This window comes from Musca autumnalis, unplaced genomic scaffold (genome assembly GCF_047663935.1).
Source record: "Musca autumnalis isolate F117 unplaced genomic scaffold, ASM4766393v1 scaffold_5, whole genome shotgun sequence".
NCBI lineage: Eukaryota > Metazoa > Arthropoda > Insecta > Diptera > Muscidae > Musca > Musca autumnalis.
Window position 1 is genome coordinate 33,198,455 of NW_027412088.1, and position 21,583 is coordinate 33,220,037.

General features: G+C 32.2%; 1 protein-coding gene across 2 annotated transcripts in view; it reads left to right on the top strand.

Annotated features, from left to right (window-relative positions):
* Positions 1-3,179: 3,179 nt before the first annotated feature.
* The window catches only part of Sesn (Sestrin), a 177,846-nt gene continuing 159,442 nt past the window's right edge, over positions 3,180-21,583 (top strand). Inside the window, exons 1-2 of one of the 2 annotated variants that reach the window (XM_073957441.1) lie at positions 3,180-3,502; positions 3,990-4,159. The gene's annotated coding sequence lies outside the window, so the exon portion shown is untranslated. The remainder of the gene's footprint in view (positions 3,503-3,989; positions 4,160-21,583) is intronic. The other variant, XM_073957443.1, reaches the window with a different exon arrangement.

A 21,583-nucleotide genomic window follows, 5' to 3' on the forward strand; every position in this document is an offset into this window, starting at 1 on the left:
GATAAATATATATATAGACAAAAATGTATGATTTTAAATGAAATTTTGTTCCCGTTCCCTAGATTTGCAGCTGTCCATGGGTAAAAGCATTAAATCCCAGGCCGAAGGCCGGCTATATGGAGAAAAATTTGTGATTTTAAAGAAACTTTTCTTCCCGTTCCCTAGATTTGCACCTGTCCATAGAAAAAGTCTGAAATCCCCGGCAGAATAATAATAAAAATGCAAAGTTACATACAAAGGAATTTTCGGAACTTCAGAGGCCAATATCTCGGGAAGTATGGACTTCCGCAATAAATGTTACATATATTTGTGATCAGGGTGACGATCAATCCAGTGAAAAAAATTAATCCCGATCAGAGCTTAATGACTCCATGAACATCAGGAGAGATAATTCATAACTTTGTGAGAATATTGTATTCTTTTGAAGCTACAAGATGTTGGACATTTTTATAATATATATTTATAATATAACATATGTTGTGCATCTCTTCACAACATACATACAGATATCGTCACCATAAATGCCCGAAGACGTAACCGACATGAACGTAAACAGATACATTAAGCTAAAATCGATGCTCTGGCAAAATTTCAAGCTTCTACGTTCAAAATCAACGATCCTATTCAAGAAATGACATTCCGGAAATGGGATAATATTGCAGATTTTGTTGTAATGGAGGATCTCAAAACTAAGCAATTTAGCGGTTTTGGTTTCACTATTTATTCCCCTTCGTATATGATCGACAACATTCCATATACTCGCCTTCATAAGATTAATATTCCGTAAAACAGTTTTTAATTTTATAACGTTTTTTGGTTCTCCTGTAAAATTTAGGTTCTTCGGGCATTTATTGTGACGATATTATCTAGTAAACAACATATAAGTATGTATTCTTTTTACAAAAATAAAACATCTAAAACTTCAAACTTATTTACATATATGCACATTTTATGGTGGTACTAAACATGAGGTTCACGTTACACTTTATTGACGTTGCAAAATCTATCCATTATGCGTTTCAACTGCACAACATGGACATTATGTCCCGGTCAAAATTTCATGAAATTATGCGTCCCTAGTTCGAGTTCCTCACTACAGCAATTTCATAATTTTACTCTACTATGAAACTCGATCTAGCGACGCATAATTTCATGAAATCACTCTAGTGTGGACCTGGATGCTTAAGAGATTTACAAAGCAACTGATGTATCGGAAGTCATCCATAGACTTCCGCTGTTTTATACCCTCAGCCATTAGACCAGGGTATATACACATTCATACGGGCAAAATGTGCCTCATAGACTCCAAGTATGTTTGGACGAAATTCGTTTCAGACAATTTGGAGTCGATTTAGCTAACTCTCGAACTAATCAACCGGTTTGGTCAAAAAAAAAAAAAAAAAAACGCTATATCTCTTGAACGGAGCAAAAAATTTGGTCTAAATTATTGATAATATTCTGTTTAAATTGAGTTAGCTTCTAAAATGGCCCATATTGGTCTTCTCCTTAGGGTAACTACCCCACAAAAGTTCTACTTTTTTGTTGAAGTGCAGTTCATGATCTGTTTGAAGATCCTTTGGATATTTATACCGATGCTAATCCTTGTAGTCCTGTTTACAACGACATTATGTTTTTCGTGTTTATGCCCATGCTTTCTGACATAGTTTTCCAAAAGCTATAATTTATACGGTTACCAACTGAAATGACTGGTAGGCGCGATGGACTGTGTCGATTCATTGTTTCTAGTACCTCCTCCGCAATACTTTTGTTTTAAACCTAAAAAAGGCCACACAATTTGACTTTATTACTTGTTATTAAAAGCTCTTCCCTAAGAGGCCATCTAGTTCTTCTGTGGATAAACAAATAAAAGGAGAGGTTGACCTAAATGTGCTAAAAACAGTTCCCTAATTTAAAAAATGAATTGGAAGTGTTGTTTAATGACTACGCGCTATTAAATTTTCGAAACTCCATTGTCCATCTTGGAGTCATTTCTTTCGATAGACATTGCACGAATTTTATTTGGTCACCGTAGGATTTTTTTACGTTTTGATCATTATCTCAAGAAGCAAGGACTTGCCCATGATTGAAAGAAATATTACCAGCCATATCTACCAATATGTCTGTAGCATGGGCTTGGCCACGAAACACATATCACTGTAAGCAGGGTCACAAGGAATAAGTTTGGTATACATTTTAAAACTATCCTGCACTTAAGCATAAATTTTGTGTGGAGGTACTCGAAGGATTGGAACCATATAGTACATATCTGATCTAGGCCCGGAAGAAATGTTATGAGCAAAAATTTTTGGACCAAATCAGTGGATTTGTTCGAGAGTTATCGTGCGCACGATTTTAGCGAAAATGTTTGAGCTTTTGTAGGGGTGGTACCGGAAGAAGTGGATGATGATATGGCCCATTCTCCGAATTGATCAATGTTTGGACATAATCGGCTGATCCATTCAATAGTTATCCCCCAGCCAGACGGACGTACAAGGCTAAATCGACTACCAGTTGTCTGAAATGTTAAATGTAAAAATTTTAAATTAAATTGGTTTGGAATTTAAAATGTAAATAAACCTGACATGTATATTTTAACATATACATACATACAGACAAAGTATGTCAAAATCATTTTGTCAATGAAGGGACGGAAAGCGAATACAACTCTGTGAGCTATGAGCGTGAGGTTACCTTGTATCATTGTATCATGGGTTTTACATAAATGTAACAAAAAGGTTTATGTGTGTATTGTATTTGAAAATAAAAAAAGTAATTCTTGTGAATCCCATAAAATTGGGTAAAATGTATGCGTTGTTAAAATTGTTGCCTAATGCGCGCATGCCATGTAAAAAATAATGTAATAATTCTTACCACTTGAAGGTAAGATGATACCTGCGTTACCAGCGTAAATGTTTCAAGAAATTTTTTTATGAAATAGGGATATACCTTTGTTATTAACAGGTACATAGAAGTCATGTTTTGAAGAACACCTTTATTTGTAAAAAATATGATGAAACAGGTAGATAAGATCTTACATGCTAGTGTTGTATGTATGGTACTTTATGTACGTTTTCGTTCACTTACTTCCACATTTTGTTTCAACACTGACACAATTTACGAATGACAATCAAAACGGACAACGCATTTTTGAGCAGGCAAACCTTATCGTGTGAAAACGTTCTTTCTTTAATAAATCTGCCCATGTGTGTGTATGTACGTGTTTGTAGCTGTGGAGAGAGAAAGACAGGCCTTTTCGAATAATAATAAAAACAAATGTTTTAGTTAAAAAGTTTGTTGGTTACGGTCGGTTATAGAGCGGAGCGTGTACGCTGTTCAAATTATTTTTTGTTTTATTTGTTATGTTTCTGTTATTTTCGTAGTTGAATAATTCTAATTGTTATTGTCGTTCAATAAACAATAAATATAAACAAGCTAATAAAACGCTAATCAACCAAAAAAGTATATTTAAAATTACAAAAATTAACAAAATGTTTGAATAATGGTACATATATAAAACAAGAATATAATATTTATAAATTATGAATTGTTAAAAAATAAATTCTAATAACAAATAAATTCAACCCGTGTTTATTTGTATGCCTATGTTAAAAAATAAAAATAAACCTATTCAAAAAAAAAATATATATATATAAATTAAATTCTTTAATTTTGTTGTTGTTGTGGTTGTTTATAAAATGAGGGCAGTCGAAAATATACAAAAATACAAATAAATTTAATGAAACATATTAGGCCTTCTTAATTTTGTTGTTTTATTTCTTTTCGTTTCTTTTCAACGTTGTTTTTCACTTCGTTGTTTGTGTGACGAAAAATAAAACAAACAACAAAAATATAAAAAAGATTGTGTTTTGATTTCTTAATGCGGGCACTGCAATTTGTGTTCGAAAACAGCTTCGTTGTTGTTTTGCATTTCAAAAGTGTTGTTTTTCTGATGGTTTTTATTATTATATTTTTTCTATTTTCAAAACAAGACCAGTTTAGTGGGAAGAAGACAAGAAAATGTTTATTACATTTCCATTTAAAGAATAACAAGTGAAGTGATATTTAGTAATGATTTTTAACTATAAAACAAATCTAGAGTGTAGCTGTTAATCATCTGGAATGTAACTGGCCATATGAATGGAATCATAACTGAAAACAGGTAAATACAAATTTACGAAAAAATAAATATATTTATTGATTTTTTAACTTTTGCATGCCACACAAAAACTCTTTCGAGATAACAAAAGCGACGGTCTATTTCGGAAAAAGAAGGTATTTCATCAACTCTTCAAATTCAGACCAAAGGCATTTTTACTCACTCACGCACCGAAATCCACTAGATTTCTTGAAACCCTGGACGTCGTTCTATACTGTCCTTGCTCTTTTATTCTTTTATCAGATATGACACCCAACTTTACTGAAACGTTGGATGTGTTTACGTCTTGAACGTTTGGGAAAAAGTTTTGCATCAAGTGTTGACAAAAACAAACAAAAAGAATAACCCCTGTGATTAATTATAATTAGGTTTCCTTTTATTCTTTTACCCAAAACAATATCAGCAAAAGAATTAAATGCAAATGGCAACCTAGTACGAATTTGTCTCGGCTGCTCTTTTATCAAAAATAACTTAAACAAAATAATAAAGGGCGACCTAGTTCAAATTTGTCGCGATCGTTTATTATTATTTGATCAGAAAGGACACGTTATGAAAGCCAAGCAAGGTAGAAAAATCCCTTAAGGCCTAGGTACATAAGCTGCCTTGCCTGCTTACCTTACTTGTTTCTGATAAAAGAATAAAAAAGAAAAAGCGCAACCCAGTTCGAAATTTGCTCGGCCTTCTTTATTCTTTTAATTTTATTATGTCAGAAATGAAGCAGGAAAGCAAGGCAAGCAGGCGAGGTTGCTTATGTACACAGGCCTTAAAGCCCTGCGTACATAGGCTGCCTTGCCTGCTTACCTTGTTTACTTCTGATAAAAGAATAAAAAAGAAAAGAGCAACCCAGTTCGAAATTTCCTCGGCCTTTTTTATTCTTTTATTTTTATTATGTCAAAAATGAAGCAGGAAAGCAAGGCAATCAGGCAGAGCAGCTTATGTACGCAGGTCTTTAGGTTTTGGCCTTTAAAGTCTCGGTACATGAGCGGCTGGCTTCCTAGCTTACTTTATTTCTGTTAGAAGACTAAAAGGAAAAGTGCAACCTAGTTCGAATTTAGTTTAGCCATCCCTTCCGCTTAATTTTTCTGTTTGCATAAGTTCATTGTGTTAAAAGAATAAAAGGCAAAGGGCACTCTAATTCGAATTGGCCTCGGCCGTTCTTTAAGGGTGTTTACACTAGCCATAAATGTGGAGACATAATTTCACTGCATTTTTGCTGTTGTGGACGCAAAAAGTTAATGGCGTAAGGAAAATCCCCAATATTGCACACATTAGCCGCTGTATAACGATGGAAATTTTCCGGTCATATGACATTGATGGCTGGTGTAAACACCCCTTTAATTAATATAAGTTCTTCTCATACAAAACCATAACAAACCATAAGTCCACATTGAAGTGATTTCTATGAAAATTTTTAATTAAATTAGGCGTTCTTAGATTGAGTTCCCCACTACAGCAATTTCATACAATTATAGTACATTTATGTTTACGAAATCAAGTCGATTTCAACTGTCAATTCCTTTGTGTATACGTCAAATGAAATCTCATCTGAAATCAGTTGGATTTCATTTGACGTTTAAGCAATGGAATTGACAGTTGAAATCGAGTGGATTTCGTAAATGTAAACCAAGCATTACTTTAGTATGGAACTCGATCTAAGAACGCATCTTTTCATGAAATTTTTCCAATGAAATCACAGTAATTGTGGCATGAGTTTACACTAATTTTTCTCGTAATTAATAAAAGCGCGTTTGTACCAGCACCAATTGCCATGACAAAGTTAAAAAAAAGTTATTTTAAGTCAATGTATGATAAGATCTGTCAAAAATAATACATATAAAGCTATTCTCGTGTTGAAAAGAGCTAGTGTAAACGTACTCTAGCGTGAAATCAGTGTTAAAGATTTTCCATTACTTATCATCAACAACAACCAAATTATTATTGGTTTTTTACTAATTGTGTTTATGTTGTTCTGCAGGCACATGGTCGATGTTGTCGTATTGCTGTTGTAGCTTCTGCGATCTATTATTTATTTGCTTTTATTTTTTCTGCCTTAATCAACAAAATACTCTAAAATGGAATGATTGAAATAAATTGTTTTGAGGGTTTGTGGTTGTCTGCTGAAATTTTTAAAATTTGCCGGTTTGCACGTTCTTATGACAAAGTAGTAGAAGAAAAATAAAAAAAAAACAATAAATTAAATAATCAAACCGGGGTACAGTGGGGTCGTGGAAACATTCGCTAGAGTGAATGGTTCTATGCATGGCACAATAATAATAATAAAACGCATTTTACACTTAACATGTTTTATAAAACATGCATAATTTAAGTTGCAATTCCATACAATATATGTCAAATAAATGACGTAAACTCCCAAAACACCCGTTTTTCACATGCAAGTGTAAAATGCGTTTAATACAGGTACTACACCAAAAACAGATGGCAATCAGCTGCCCTAATGCTAAGTTTACATTTACGAAATCCGCTCGATTTCAACTTTCAATTCCACAGCTCAAACGTCAAATGAAATCTAATCTGAAATCGATTGGATTTCATTTGACGTTTAACCTATGGATTTGACAGTTGAAATCGAGTGGATTTCGTAAATGTAAGCCAAGCATAATTGTCAAAATGCATTAGTGCGAATAAAACAACATACAAAAGGTAAACATGCAATTAATATGCCATTTAGATATGACACCATTAGCCGGATTTAGCCCATTATCAGGTTTTATTTGCTAAATCCAGCCAAAATCTACCAGATTTCCCATACAAAAATAAATCCTCCTATTGAGTGGATTTGTTTTAAATCTGGCATAAATCCTCGTATACAACTCTGTTTTTTGCAACATGTTGCTAGAAAATACAAAAAGTTGCAAGCTGGCACAAGAAACAAGCAAAGACATAAAGTAATAAAGACCTGACAAAATGCATGCAACAAAAAAATGTTTACGAGACTATGTATAGAAACATTACCCTTAACAGGTTGCAGTTAATTCAAAATCGCAACCAAGGAGGAACATTTCATGTAATGGTATCAGAAACAAAATTTATGAATTCAGGGATATGTTCAAGAATAATTCCATGTCAATTGGATCAGTAAATTCGGTTAAATACGTAAAAATGTATAAAAGAAAAAAATGTTATATCACCATATCGTAACATAACATTATGTTAAATTCAAAAGCCATTCACTGAAGAATGATAGCAAAAGAAATGTCTTATCTTGTTGTATTTATGTCTTTGAAACAAGGTAGATGCATCGGTGAATTGCTACACTAAAAATAATTTAAAATGTAAAAATTTGTAAACAAGGCGGAAAAATTAAATTTGTTTTTATGTACAAAGTTGATTTTAATCAACCAAGACTAATATTTATGATGTCTAAACGATAAAATAATTTGTTTATTTATTTTAGATGGACAAACTGCGATAAAATATGTAATTCTTTATTTGCTCTTTAGTTAGCATTAGTAGCATAATGTGCTAACATTTTCAGTATTAAATAATAAATTTGTAATTTGACGTGTGTTTTTTGAGACGAATTCAATTTACAAAAAATTCTTTTAACGTTTCAAATTCGTTCAGATGGGCTGATGCATCTACCTTGGTAATTGTGCTATGAACAAAAATCAGCTGACTGCCATTTAAATCCCCCAAAATGTATATCTAAATGCAATGAGATTTGTACTGGATTTATTAAATCCAGTCGAGGATTTATGGCTAATCTAAATGAGCTATAACAGTACTGCATTACTGTTAACGAAATTTTACGTGTATACCCGCACCTTTCGATTAATGGAACTTTTAATATGTAATATACAATATACCTATGTTCCACTGTTTTTGGTTTTGTTATGTTTTTAGCCTTTGTTATTTTACTTTTCTTCTAGTTTTTTGGCGGCCATAAAAATATATGTTTTGGTGGAATATTTTTTAGTTTTGTTCTTGTTTGTTTGTTTTGTCAATAACAACACTAGAACGTAGCAGAGAGGAAAATAGTAGCAGCATAAGTGTTGATAAGAAAAAAAGCGGGAAAGGGGGAAACAAGTAGATGTTATTTCAGATTTAAATTGTAAACAAATACAGTTTGACAACGTTTTAACGAACGTGCCAAATGAAAATATGGTGATATATAGGCTTACCCCTAAAGAATACCTCGTAAAAACATCTGTTTAATTTTAAATTAAACTTAAACTAACTGGATGTTTTCAAAATTGTAGTTCAGAATCAATAGTGGAATTCTATAATAGTCTGTTTATATTATAGCTTTTTGCCGGGTTAACCGTCTTTAGGAAGATTTATTTGACGTATACCCAATAAAATTGACATTTGAAACACAGTGGGTTTATTAAATTCGGTCATATGTAATCGTACTATAACTGCTAAAGATTGAGATCGTCTAGAAAAATCAAGATTTATGGTCTGTTCCTTTACTTCTGAAAATGGTAAAACCGGCAAATGTATTAAAAGTTGTGAACGACTCCCATATGAATTGTATGGTGTCTGAAGTAAAGGAACGCTTTCCGAGTAAAATGTGGTAAAACTTTAAGATTCTTGAACGTAAAGGAACAGAGCCTTAGTAAAATACGTATATGACAGAGCTGGCAAACCATCGATATTCCCAACATTAGATATTTTCGATATTAATGTTTTAAAATATCGATTGCTATCGATATTATCGTTAAGTTGTCATCGCCATTAATTTGGAGATAAAAATGGCGGAAATGTCAATAATTTTCTTGAATTTATGCAAAAGTAGTACACAGAAATGTAAAGGAGAATAAACAAATGCTTTTATTTTATAAAAAAATTAAAAAATATGCATTTTATTTTACCGAAAATGTGTACGTGTGACTACGGACTTACTTTCTTACGCACACATAACCGAAAAGCAGCGAAATTTCTATTTATTTCAATAGATTTCAGGTTAGGGGTTTTTATTCCGATAATATCGATAGGCAAAACTATCTATCGATATTGAATTTTTAAATAACAATCGATATTATCGATAGTGCCATCGATTTTTTGCCAGCTCTAGTATATGATGCACTTTAGACTTATGCCAAGTTTACACTTGCGCTCCAAAATCCACTGGATTTCACGAAATCCTGAAATACACCCCGGTGTTTACACTTATTTTTGTTGATTTCAAACATATCACAATGATAAAGGTAGATGCATGTGCGCAGCTGATCGAACATGAATTTTCAAAACAATTTATTGTAAATTGATTTAATCGTCAAAAATATACGACAATATAGAACTTTACAACTTTATTTGGAAAATTATCGTAAAATTATCTATATATCGTATTAATTTTGTATAGTACTAACAAATGAAAAAATAAAAAAATTATTTTATCGTTGAGACATCATAATAATACATTTTGATAGATAAAAATTTTGCTCAGAACCTGCAAAATATTAGTACTTGCAGTAGTTTTTCCATTTAGTGCTAAACATGCGTTCCCGTACTCCGAAAACTAGCAAGACTTGCACTTCTCTTTAAACAAAAATAGCCCCGAATAACACCCTCTTCTCCTGTTTTCTGCCATAAAATTTTGGCCTAGTAGAAACTAGTAGCAAGCATGTTCATATGTTTATATGATACGTTGATTTTGACATTTTTGGTGGAGTTTTTGCAATTTCCGTCATTTTTCCGTTCCCGTATTTTTTACGAAATTTGTATGGGAAAGCAATTTTTGACAATTCGGTCTATTTTCTAACATTACCATTAAAAAAGTACGAGAACACAATGAAAAATAGCATTGTAACAATGTAATTTAATATTTTTTCACATTGATTATAAATTTTGATATTAACATTTTTTGTTCCAGCAATTCGCACATCTACCTTGTTTATTGTGATACGTGAAAAGGGTTGCAACTTTTGGTACTTTTTTAGGCAAAAGCAAGGTTGTATATCATGTGTACTGTGATTTCGATGTTGATTTCGCTGAAATCACGAAATGAGATGATTTCATTTTTGTATGCGAAATCATGATAAATTTTGCTTGATTCCGCGCGAAATCACGAAACGCCTTCGAAATCACGAAACGACGCCGAATGTAAACCAAGTATAACCAAGTTAATGTCTGGGTCGAAAGACACGTTTTTACACGTAAACAAACCGAAAATTGTTTTTGGTACATATTTTCTTCCAAATTTGATATGAAAATAATAATGATGTTAAAAAGAAGAATGCGGAACATTGCCAGGGATTAAAATGAAAAATATTTTTTTTTCTTTTCCGTAAAATTCAATAATTACCATCGGGCATTAACCAATGGAAAACAATCTGATAAAAAATGTAATAAAGATGAATAAACAAAAAATTATACAAACATAAAAAAAGTGAACATTTCAGTTGTTAAGAAATGCTACTTTGGTAGTTTTTTGTTATAGCCCGTTTCCACGGTACGTCGTTCGTTCTCTATTCGTTGTTCGACCCATAACTACGAATAAATTACTTATTTCCCCACACAAAATTCTATGAACGAACGACGATTTTTCTACGTTGTTCGATTAGAAATACTCTCTGAACGACGAATAAGTTTGTCCCATCCCTAACAAATGAGAGAATTTATCGAAAAAATTAATTATGACATGTCTAAATTCAAAATTGAAAAATTTGTTGAAAATACAAAAATTTTTAGAAAAAAGGAAAAAGATGAATGAAAATTAATGAACTAAACATTTTATATAGAAGCAGAAGGAAGATGGTTGTGTTTCCTTCTTAATTCCACACACATTTCTTGTCCATTAGTTTAAAATCGCGTAAAAAATCAGAAACAAAACGGAAACAAATAACTTAAAGTATGTATACACAAACATTGTTTTGACATGCCTCTCTCTTTAATTTTGAAAATAGAAACATATAAAAAAATATATTGAAAATACAAATTATTCAGAATTTACAGAAAAAATGAATGAAATGTGCGTAGTTATATATAGAAGATACATTTGAAGGAAAGTCTATTGCTTTTCCTATTCATTTAAAGTATATTTTATGTGTTTTCGATTCAAATTTTCGTGAAAACAAGGAAACAAAAATGAAGGAAAATTTGTTTATGTTTCTGTTAATTACGAATGGTGTCGTGGAAACGGGTTAATTCGTGTACGTCGTTCGACAGGCGAACAACGTAATTGAAACGCTCGTGTGAACATGACATTACTCATCCAATAAAAATTTAAAAAAATAGAGCCTTAAAAATGTTAGCTGTCAGTTCTTTTTTAGTTAAATTAATCCTAATGCGTAAGATAAGAACTAATAAACTTCTGATATTATGCTACTTTGTTTTTTATTATTCGTCTAATATAACATTTAAAAATACTACTCTAAAACAATGTTTGTTGTAATTTCTTTTCTGTTAAATTAATTCCAAAGTGTATGATAACAACAAACAAACGTTTTAATACGAAAAAATAAGAAAAAAAGTGAAAAAATTAAACAAACAAAATAAATTCATATCACAGCTGCTAAATAGAACAAGAGATTTATAAATAAGACGTTATTTGTAGAATTTAAAATAATGTGTCTAATTTTATTTAAATGTGTTAAGTAACAATAATACACACTGCGTTTTTCAATATAAACTATGACATATTAAAGTCAAGCTTATGTGTTAACCCAGATAAAGCCACTGGTCGTTTAAACGCCACAAAAAATGATTGCAAAAATTGACGTAAAACTCTGGTTTTTTAAAATATTTTTGTGTGGTTTTTTGCATTTTGTTATAGTATTGTCTGTTATCTGTAATTTCACGCTGGTAGCGCTTCATTTGACCTACGCATTTCCACGCAATTGGCCAAAAACCCAAGCTATTCAAAAAAATCGACTTTTTTGTAATTTTCGACTTTTGATGAAAAATTTAAATATGCGATAAAAATTTAATCAAAAATGTTAGAATCATGGTATAAGTAAAGAGGTAGATTTAAATGAAAAAAACTATAGAACCCTTGTTTTTCTTGAATTCCTAAAACTTCAAAATAAAAGCAACAACTGGGTTTGTTTACAATGCATTTTTTGAGCATTTTATAAAAAACGCGAAAAATGAATGAAGAGTTAAGTTTTCTCCACAAAATTGAGTTGTGAATATGATAAACTGATTGTTTCAATGCAAATCTCACGAATTTCTTCCATACAAATGGTCTAAAAACAATTTTAAAAATCATTGAATTCGATTGTTTTTAAAATTGTTTGGCATATTATCCAAACACCACACACATACACAGTTTGTTTATATTGTTCTGAAGTTTTAGGCATACTCGAATGAAAAAAATTTAAATTGACATAATGCTTTGGCTAACCTTTCTTATTAAACCATGGTTAGAATCATATGAAGTCAGGGATTTGTTAGGAATATAGTAAGAGTATTTTCTCAATCAAAAACCAAAGGATTGACATGTAAGGATACACCAATATTACCCTCCAAAGTTTTTGGAACATTTAAAAGAAGGCCCGATTGCAGGAAAACTATAAGTTTTAGAAAATAAAGTTATTTTTTAAAAAATGCTTAAAAAATCTCAAAAATATAATTTTCATAAAAAAATTTAAGTTTTCTCGCAAAAAAAATTCTCGGCGCTAAGTGGGTTAATCTCGGAAAATGTATAGTCAGTATAGTCGGGTAAAGGAATAAACGGCCAAGACGAATTTGAATTAGGTTTCTTTTTTCATTTATTCTTTTGCTGGAGAGAAGCGAACAAATCAAGCAACGAGCTGGTTGTGTTTCTAACTTTACGATGTTAGTATTTTGTTTCTTAAGCGGGGCACACAGGTCGTCTGTTCCTTTACTTTTAAAAATGGTAACAGTGGCAAAAATGGTAAAAGTGGTAAACTGCTATCATATAAATTGTATGCTATTAAAAGTAAGGGAACACTTAACCGGTTAAAAATGGTAAGAAATGGTAACCTCGGGCACGTAAAGGAACAGAGCAAGGATCTGTTTTGACTGTCAGTTTTGCTCAAATATTCGGTTGCTAAACAAAATATTTTGTGGTTGCTGAACTGTTTGACATTTATCGATATTTCCGACAAATCGACAGTCAAAACTGATCGCTCGTACCCCGCTTTATGTTTAGACACACAAATTGCTCGGGAAAGTAAATAGAGTTTTGTGGGAGAGAGCGGAGAGGAAAGAGCTCCTCAATAATCTTTCCTACCCCCTATTGCCTAAAAACTGAATTTACTATCCCGAGAAATTTGTGTGTCTAAACACGGGCTTTATGTTTGAGGCCAGTCCATCATGGTAGAGCTGGCAAACTATCGATATTCCCAACATTAGATATTTCATTTCAAAAAATCGATTGCTAACGCTATTATCGGTTATGTGTCATCAATATTAATTTGGAAATGAAAATGGCGGAAATGTATACGCTTTTTGACATTTCGCACAAATAGTTCACAAAAATAAATATAAAGGAGAAAAAAAATGCTTTTATTTAATAAAAATATACAAAAATGCGTTTTATTTTTCTGAAAAATTTCTACTTGTGACTACGGATTTGCTTTCTAACATCCACCAAACGGAAAAGCCGCGAAATTTATATTTATTTCAATGAATTTTAGGCTAGGAGTTTTTAATCCGATAATATCGATGGGAAAAACTATCTGTCTATATTGAATTTTTAAACAAATAATCGATATTATCGATAGTGCCATCGATTTTTTGTCAGCTCTACATCATGGTGGAATAAAAAGGTGTTACATCAATGACATGATGAAATAATAAGGTGGCGTAAAATGACCAGATGATTGGTTTCAATCTGTCAAATTTTTTGTTATTGTGAATAAATTGTATGAAAACGTAAACAAACATTTTGACATATTGAAGAATTTTTGGCCAAAACAGAGTTGTATTTGTGCTACTTACGTGACCTGTTAAATAGATCTTGCATCAATAACAATAATTGTGCCATTTATCATAGCAAACGTCAAATTTGTTCACAATAACGCATTACTGTATGTGATTTTATTCACAATAATTCATTTTGACAACTATGTGATAATCAGCTGTTTTTGCCGTTGTACCTGTACTATGTTGCCACGGGCCAGCCAAACTTAAAAAAATAATAGCTGGTTTACATTAGAACTTCTTGTTGGGTTAACCTGCTTTATGAAGATTTCATTAGCTGTTCGATAACAAACTTGTTCAATAAACGAGAAATGGGAAGTAGTTGCAAGTACTTGAAAATACTTTTTACTTGCGAAGTTGTCGAACAGGCCTATTGTGTAATGTAAACGTACCACGTAAACTGAATGACGTAAATATCCAAAACACCCGTTTTCAGTGTCAGCCATGGAGGAATATGCAGGTGTTACATTAGTTGCTCAAAATCAATCTACACGTCAACATTTTTTCACAATAACGCATTACTGTGAATTGCTGGTTTATTTTATTCACAATAATGCATTTTGACAAATAGTGTGATAATCAGCTGTTTTTGGTGGTGGTACCTGTATTATTGTGCCATGGTCCCAGCTTCAATAAGGCATAATTGTAGGAACTTGTCCACGACAGTCAAAATCGGTGTAAAAATAAAAGGAATTGTTGCAAATCCGACAATATTTTCTCCCTTTTCTAAAAACATATTCTCCTTGAGCACATTTTCACAATTTAACCCAGAATTACAAAACCTCTTATTTTGTTTCTTATCTTAGAATATATAAAAATCACATATAAATATGTATGTATTTTCTGCTCACACATTTGATATGGTCGCTGGAATAAAAAAAAGATTTATTTACACCTCCATAGTGATAGCTGGCAAAAATCTTACAGATAATGGAAAGATTAACGTCGACATTTAGTCAGCGAAGCAGCCAAACGAAGCATTTCTTGTGATACGCTAGTCTGTTGATAATCCATAAGTATGTTTTCTTTCGTCCCAGTGCCAGTTGTTCCGTAAACAATTAAATTATCATTTTTTTAATGTGTTTGTAAGCGACATAAAAAATCATGTATCATGTATACATACGTATACGTTATGGTTATAATTACTATAGGTATGGATGTGTATATTATTTGTTGACAACAGTGACAGTTATAAAAATTTGTTAAATATTTCCTAATTTTTATAAAATTAATATTAATGTTTTTGACTTTATACCTTTATGGTATCGCAAAAAAGTAAAAATTAGTGGATTCTTGCAGTTCTGGAACAGCCCAAATGTCTAGGCCATGGCGCAATAATAAATTTATTATTGCGCCATGGCCTAGACATTTGGGCTGTTCCAGAACTGCAAGAATCCACTAATTTTTACTTTTTTGCGATACCATAAAGGAAAATGTGTTACGTAGTAAAAATTTGTAGATTCTTGGATATTATACTATGTTTACATTTACGAAATCCACTTGATTTCAACTGTCAATTCCATTGCTCAAACGTCAAATGAAATCCAATAGATTTCAGATGAGTTTTCATTTGACGTATACACAAAGGAATTGACAGATGAAATCGAGTGGATTTCGTAAATGTAAACATAGTATTATTATTTTCCTGAATAAATTGAGTTATAGGTTCCATTGTAAATTAGGTTTAAAATAAAAATTGTGCAATCCCTGAGAAATGTTAAATAATATCCAAAGTCTAAGCTTATTATGGGTCTGTGAAGTTCAACTTTAAATGCAAATATGTCAAATAAATAATGAATATTTAATCATTGTCAGATTATTGTTTATTTCTTCTTTTTCTAATTTCTTATCAATGTGGTTTTAAAGAAATTGGTCTAATTTCGAAATATTCAATACTGACTGATAAACTTCTTCAACGAATACCAAATTTGAAGAGAGTGATGAGAAAAAAGTTCACATTAGACAGCAACTAGGTTGAATGGAAAATTAAAATCAAAACAAAATGAGTAAAAAATAAGCAACGAAAGCCCTCTGTGAACCACTGCACAATTTACTCTTTACTAAAATGAATGAGGAGGTGATTGAACTTGTTGAACCTTAAATAACAGAAAATTATATATTGTTGCACATAAATATATATAGCTACATATGTATGTACGTATGTATATCATGTTTAAATGTGTATGTGTTTCTATTTAGCTGCTTAGAGCAAAACAAACACATCTATTTATCTTGCAATACTTTAAAAAATGCACAATACCTCTATGGCAAAAAAGCAACTAGTATTTTGCCAACATTATATTGCCGAGGGGGGTTGGGGAGATCAGTGGAAAATTGTGGGGTACAAGCAACAGTAAAACTAAACGCTACACAGCACTACTGTGTGACTTGACAACAAAAATGCGCTTGGCAACAACACAGTCAGCCAACGAAACGATAAACTCACTAGGCTCAGAGTTTTCATTGCAGCACATACATAGAGAGGTCTAGATTACACAGTAATTTAAAGATTTCAGAAAAATAATGCACATACAGATACAAAATGCAATTTAAGCATAACAGTGTTGGAAGAAAGTCTGTATACACCATGGTCATGGTGGAATAAGAAGGTGTGGTATCGATAACAATAATCGGGCCATTTACCATCGGCAAAAATAGCTGATTATCACATTAGTTGTCAAAATGCATTATTGTGAATAAAATTACATATAAAAGGTAAACAAGCAATTCACAGTAATCCGTTATTTTGACGTTTGGTGTGGTAAATGGCCCGATTATTGTTATCGATCAAGATCTATTTATAAGGTCACGTAAGGAGAAAAAGTACAACTCTGATTTGACCGAAAATTCTTCAATCTGTCAAAATGTTTGTTTACGTTTTCATACAATTAATTCACAATAACAAAGAAATTGACAGACTGAAACCAATCAGCTGGTCGTTTTACGCCACCTTATTATTTCATCATGTTATGGATGTAACACCTTCTTATTCCGCCATGAGGTGAAGCGATAAGACCAGCTGATTTCACACAAAATTCATTGTTATTGTGAATTAAATGAATGAAAACGTAAACAAAAGTTTCGACAGTTTGAAGGACTTTCAATCAAAGTAGTCTTGTTGTCGTAGTTTCTGGTTTACCTTATTCAAAAAATTCCAAACTTGTCGTAGTTTCTGGTCTACCTTATTCAAATCATACCAAACTTCAAATTTAGTCACAATAATTCAATACTGTGAATCGCTTGTTTACCTCTATTCACAATAATGAATTTTTACACCTAGTTTGATGATCAGCTGTTTTTAGCTTCACACATTTCTTATTCCGCCATCGAATCTTTATAGAGCCTAATTTACAGTATATTACGTGAACCAGAAACTACAACAACAAGATTATATTGATTGATAATACTTCAAGTTGTTATAATTGTTGCATATGTTTTCATACTAATCACAATAACAATGAATTTGACAGATTGTGTGAAATCAGCTGGCCTTGTCGCTTCACCGTATGTATTGCACCATGGATTATACCTATCCCTAATGGGGACACTATATATTTTTTACATGTATGACATCAGTTGATGTATATATCATGACACAATAATTCAGGTACAGCGGCAAAAACAGGTGATTATCACACTAGTTGTCAAAATGTATTATTGTGAATAAAATTACATACAAAAGGTACACAAGCAATTCACAGTAATGCCTTATTGTGAACAAATTTTGACGTTTGGTGTGGTAAATGGCCCGGTTATTGTTATCGATGTAACACCTTATTATTCCGCCATGATACATATGTATAATAAAGCATATGGTGTAATAAAACATTTGGACTTTATCACATCATTTGTCACAGCAGAATTGTGTCTAGACAACGAATACATTATGTTTTCACCAGCACGAATCAGCAATGAAGGTGTCAATTTAATTATTTATAACTGAAGTGTCTTATTAGCGCCTGAACATTGATACATTTGTATGTAGAGTCTAAATCGAAAAAGATTTATCTGGTATCGACACACCTACATATTTGACAATAAAGGCCTGGGTACATATCCCTGAACAGGAGAACATAATACCCTCATATGAACCCTAGACAGACGGCAGCGTTAATTTGCATTATCTGCCTTAATTCAAATTAATTCGTGCATTATCCACATTCTTAATGCACACAATCAAAGTGAATTTAAACTGAATTTAGGTATTTCAGTATGGCAATACTGTAGAAGAGAGCCCATATTCATGTAACTAGGCGTTTACACCAGACAATTTGTCTTCAAATACAACTCTTATTTACTAACACATACATACATTTGTCGGCTGTCTCCCAGCTGTCCATCAGTTTTTCACAGACAGTAGGGTTAACAAATTATTGACATTTTTGGTAAAAATGTGTGAAATAATAATTGAAATGTGCTTAAAACAAAATAACATGAATAAAAACAAAATATGTGAACGGAAAACAAAAGGAAATCGATCATTTTCATTCATAATTTCACAACTGTTTTTGCAGTTGTCGAGACACAGGCAAGTTGTGGGATTTTGACAAGCAATACATGAAGTCAACTGTCCTGTCATTTGTAAACGCAGGGTAAGGGAGAGAGCATACTCATATATTCATGCTCTGAGACACAATTTACATATCAAACAACATTTTTACCAGCAATCAGCTGTTTCGTAAATGCAGAATCTGTCTCTGTCACGGTAAAATTTAATGTAGATCTTAATGCAAATTAACGCTGCCGTTTGTCTAGGGTATAAGAAATTTAACTGCAAAAATGTTTGTACGCTCTTATTTGGCTTGGATGAAATAATCTTTCTTTTTGTAGGGATCTACAAACTGGCTTGTTTGTGGGGATCCTGAACCACTGCTTCTCAAATATAACGAATAGTTAGCATTTTTCACGACTTCATGATTCACATTGCACGACTTTCAATTTTGTTTTGCTGGGTTCGATTTTTTTTTCGAAATCTGCATCCCTAAAATGTGCAATTAACGTGTCAGAGAATGTGTGTATGAAAAAAATCATACGAATCGCAGTTGTTGCTATGCACTTTTGGTTTCCATTTTCACCAAGACATTGATTTTATTTTTTTGCAAAGAGTTGCGTGAATTGTTGTGTGTACACAATTATCAAAAAACCTCAACAATATGTCCATATTTACATTAGACAATTTTCCTTGCGGCAATTGTCAGTTTGATGGAAAGAGAGGTGGGACATGTGGTAACCCTTTGCCTCTCAACATCCTCTCTCACCGACAATTCCCGCAAGGAAAATTGCCTAATGTAAATATGGACTATGAATAATAGACAATTAAAAAGTTTACTTGATGGACAGACATAGAGGGCACAATTTTTTCGCCCAATAATTTTATTCAACTTCTACGAAGTGATTATCTATTTTTGAGTCATCGGAATTGGAAACATAAGAAATTGAATTTATTGATTTTTTTTTTTTTTGAGGCGGGCAATAAAAATAATTGTCAGTGGTCAGGAGCGGACCGCATGCGATATCTATCATGTTGCTAACCTAGATAACATTTTTTTTGTTTTATTTATACAAATGTTATACGCACATACATACAAACCCACATCCCGATCTCAAATACCCTCAATAATAAAAATGATAAGATTGTAGACACCAAAAAGTAAAAAAAAAAAACAATTGAACACCAAAGTGCTAATAAACATGGCAACATCATTCAGTTAGTTTACCAGCCAGCCAGTCAGTCAATTGACTAAATTGATTTAATAGACATTTTAAGTGATGGGTGTGAAAAGGGGTGACTGACAATGTGTTTCAAGTGTAAAAGAATACAAAATTACTCAGATCAAATTATGTTCTTCAACAAGACAATATTTTGGATATTTTTATAATCATTGTTAAAAAGTCGGTACAGTATTGGGCAAAATTTTAGGCACGTTTAGACTTATACCTTTTTATGACAATAAAGTGCATTATTTAGATTTATTTGACGTAAAATGTATGAAAATAGGTGTGTCTTTTTACTTACTAAATGTTGCTGAAACATATTTTTCAGCAACTTTTCCTTTATACAACTGTCAAAATCTGCAACATTAGTAATAATTATTACTAATTATCACGTAAAAAGGCACAGCTAATGTCTGCAATCATGAATAAAAATTCCGTGCGGAATTTGTTCCCTTTCCCCAATTTCACAATTTTTTATTTCCGTATTGATGTTCAAAAAGGGAATATTTTCAGTTTTCCACGTTTTAAAACAATAATTTTTCAAGAATTTCACCTTTTTAAATTATTTTCCGTGCGGAAAAATTCCGAGGGAAATATTCATGATAGTCTTATAGCCCTGATAGTCTTATAGCCTGCTTATATTATAGCTTTTTGCAGGGTTAACCTTCAACTAAATCTGGTATATGTAAACGTACTGTTAATGTACTCTAAAACGCACTTTCCTCTTGCGCATAAAACAAGTGTTTTTGGCGAATACGTATAATGTTTGGAATGCTGCCTAAAGGTAGAAACAAATTCAGTCTGTTCCCTGCTTTCCAAATGTCAAAATTGAGGCCGTGGAGGCCTCTGCACATACGGCGCGTTGAGCGTAACGTTACAACAACCACTTGAAAACTTTTAAGAACAAACTTGGCATCAGTTAAGCCCTCCGCACATACGGTCCGTTGTGCGTCGCGTCACGCGTTAAAAACAACAACCACATGAAAAAAGTGTAAGTGATGCCAAGTAGCTTCTTGTAGTTCTGGAACAGACCTGATGTTATCGTAGTACAAAACAGTAGCTTCTTGCAGGTTCTGGAACATACTATTCATTTTAAATTACATTTTTCATATTTGTCCGATAAATAATAACAAAAAATATACGATGTTTGAGGAAATTTAAACAAGTGCAAAATACATACGTTTTTTCTCAAAGCATATGATCGCCGGCGCCAAAAATGTAAAGCTGTGAACAGAATGAAATACGCCGCTTTTTTCACGCTCAGTTTCATGTAAAAGATTAAAGGCCAAGTACTACCTAATTCAAATGCTGCCTAATTCATTTGAATTAGGTAGTACTTGGCCTTTAGTCGTTTACATGAAACTGAGCGTGAAAAAGCGGCGTATTTCATTATGTTTCTACCTTAAAGGCCTCGAAACATCCCAGCAAAAAAATTGGAAGTTGTGCAATTGGAGTTATGATTTCACAACATCTTTCGATGTAGTCCAACAGAGTTATGAAAAATGCACTCCGTTCGATACATTTTATAAGCAGTTGCTTTAAAGATCCCTACAAAACAAAAACAGTTGGTTGATCCCTACCCGTCGATACCGACATAATTTCTTCAAAAGAGAAACAAGTGTGAATATATTTTGAAGAATTTGTTATAACATAAAAAAATACAAACTAAAGTTGCGAACATTTCTGTGGTAATTTACGAGACGGAAATTTTTAATGGAGTGGAGTTGGAGTCGAAAGCTGAACTAGTGATGGGAAGGCAACATAAAAAATCTTTACGATGACGAGGTAAAATCAGTTGCGCTTGGATTAAATGTAAAACGGAGGAAGTACACTCAATTGTGATTGAATTTAGTGGAAACT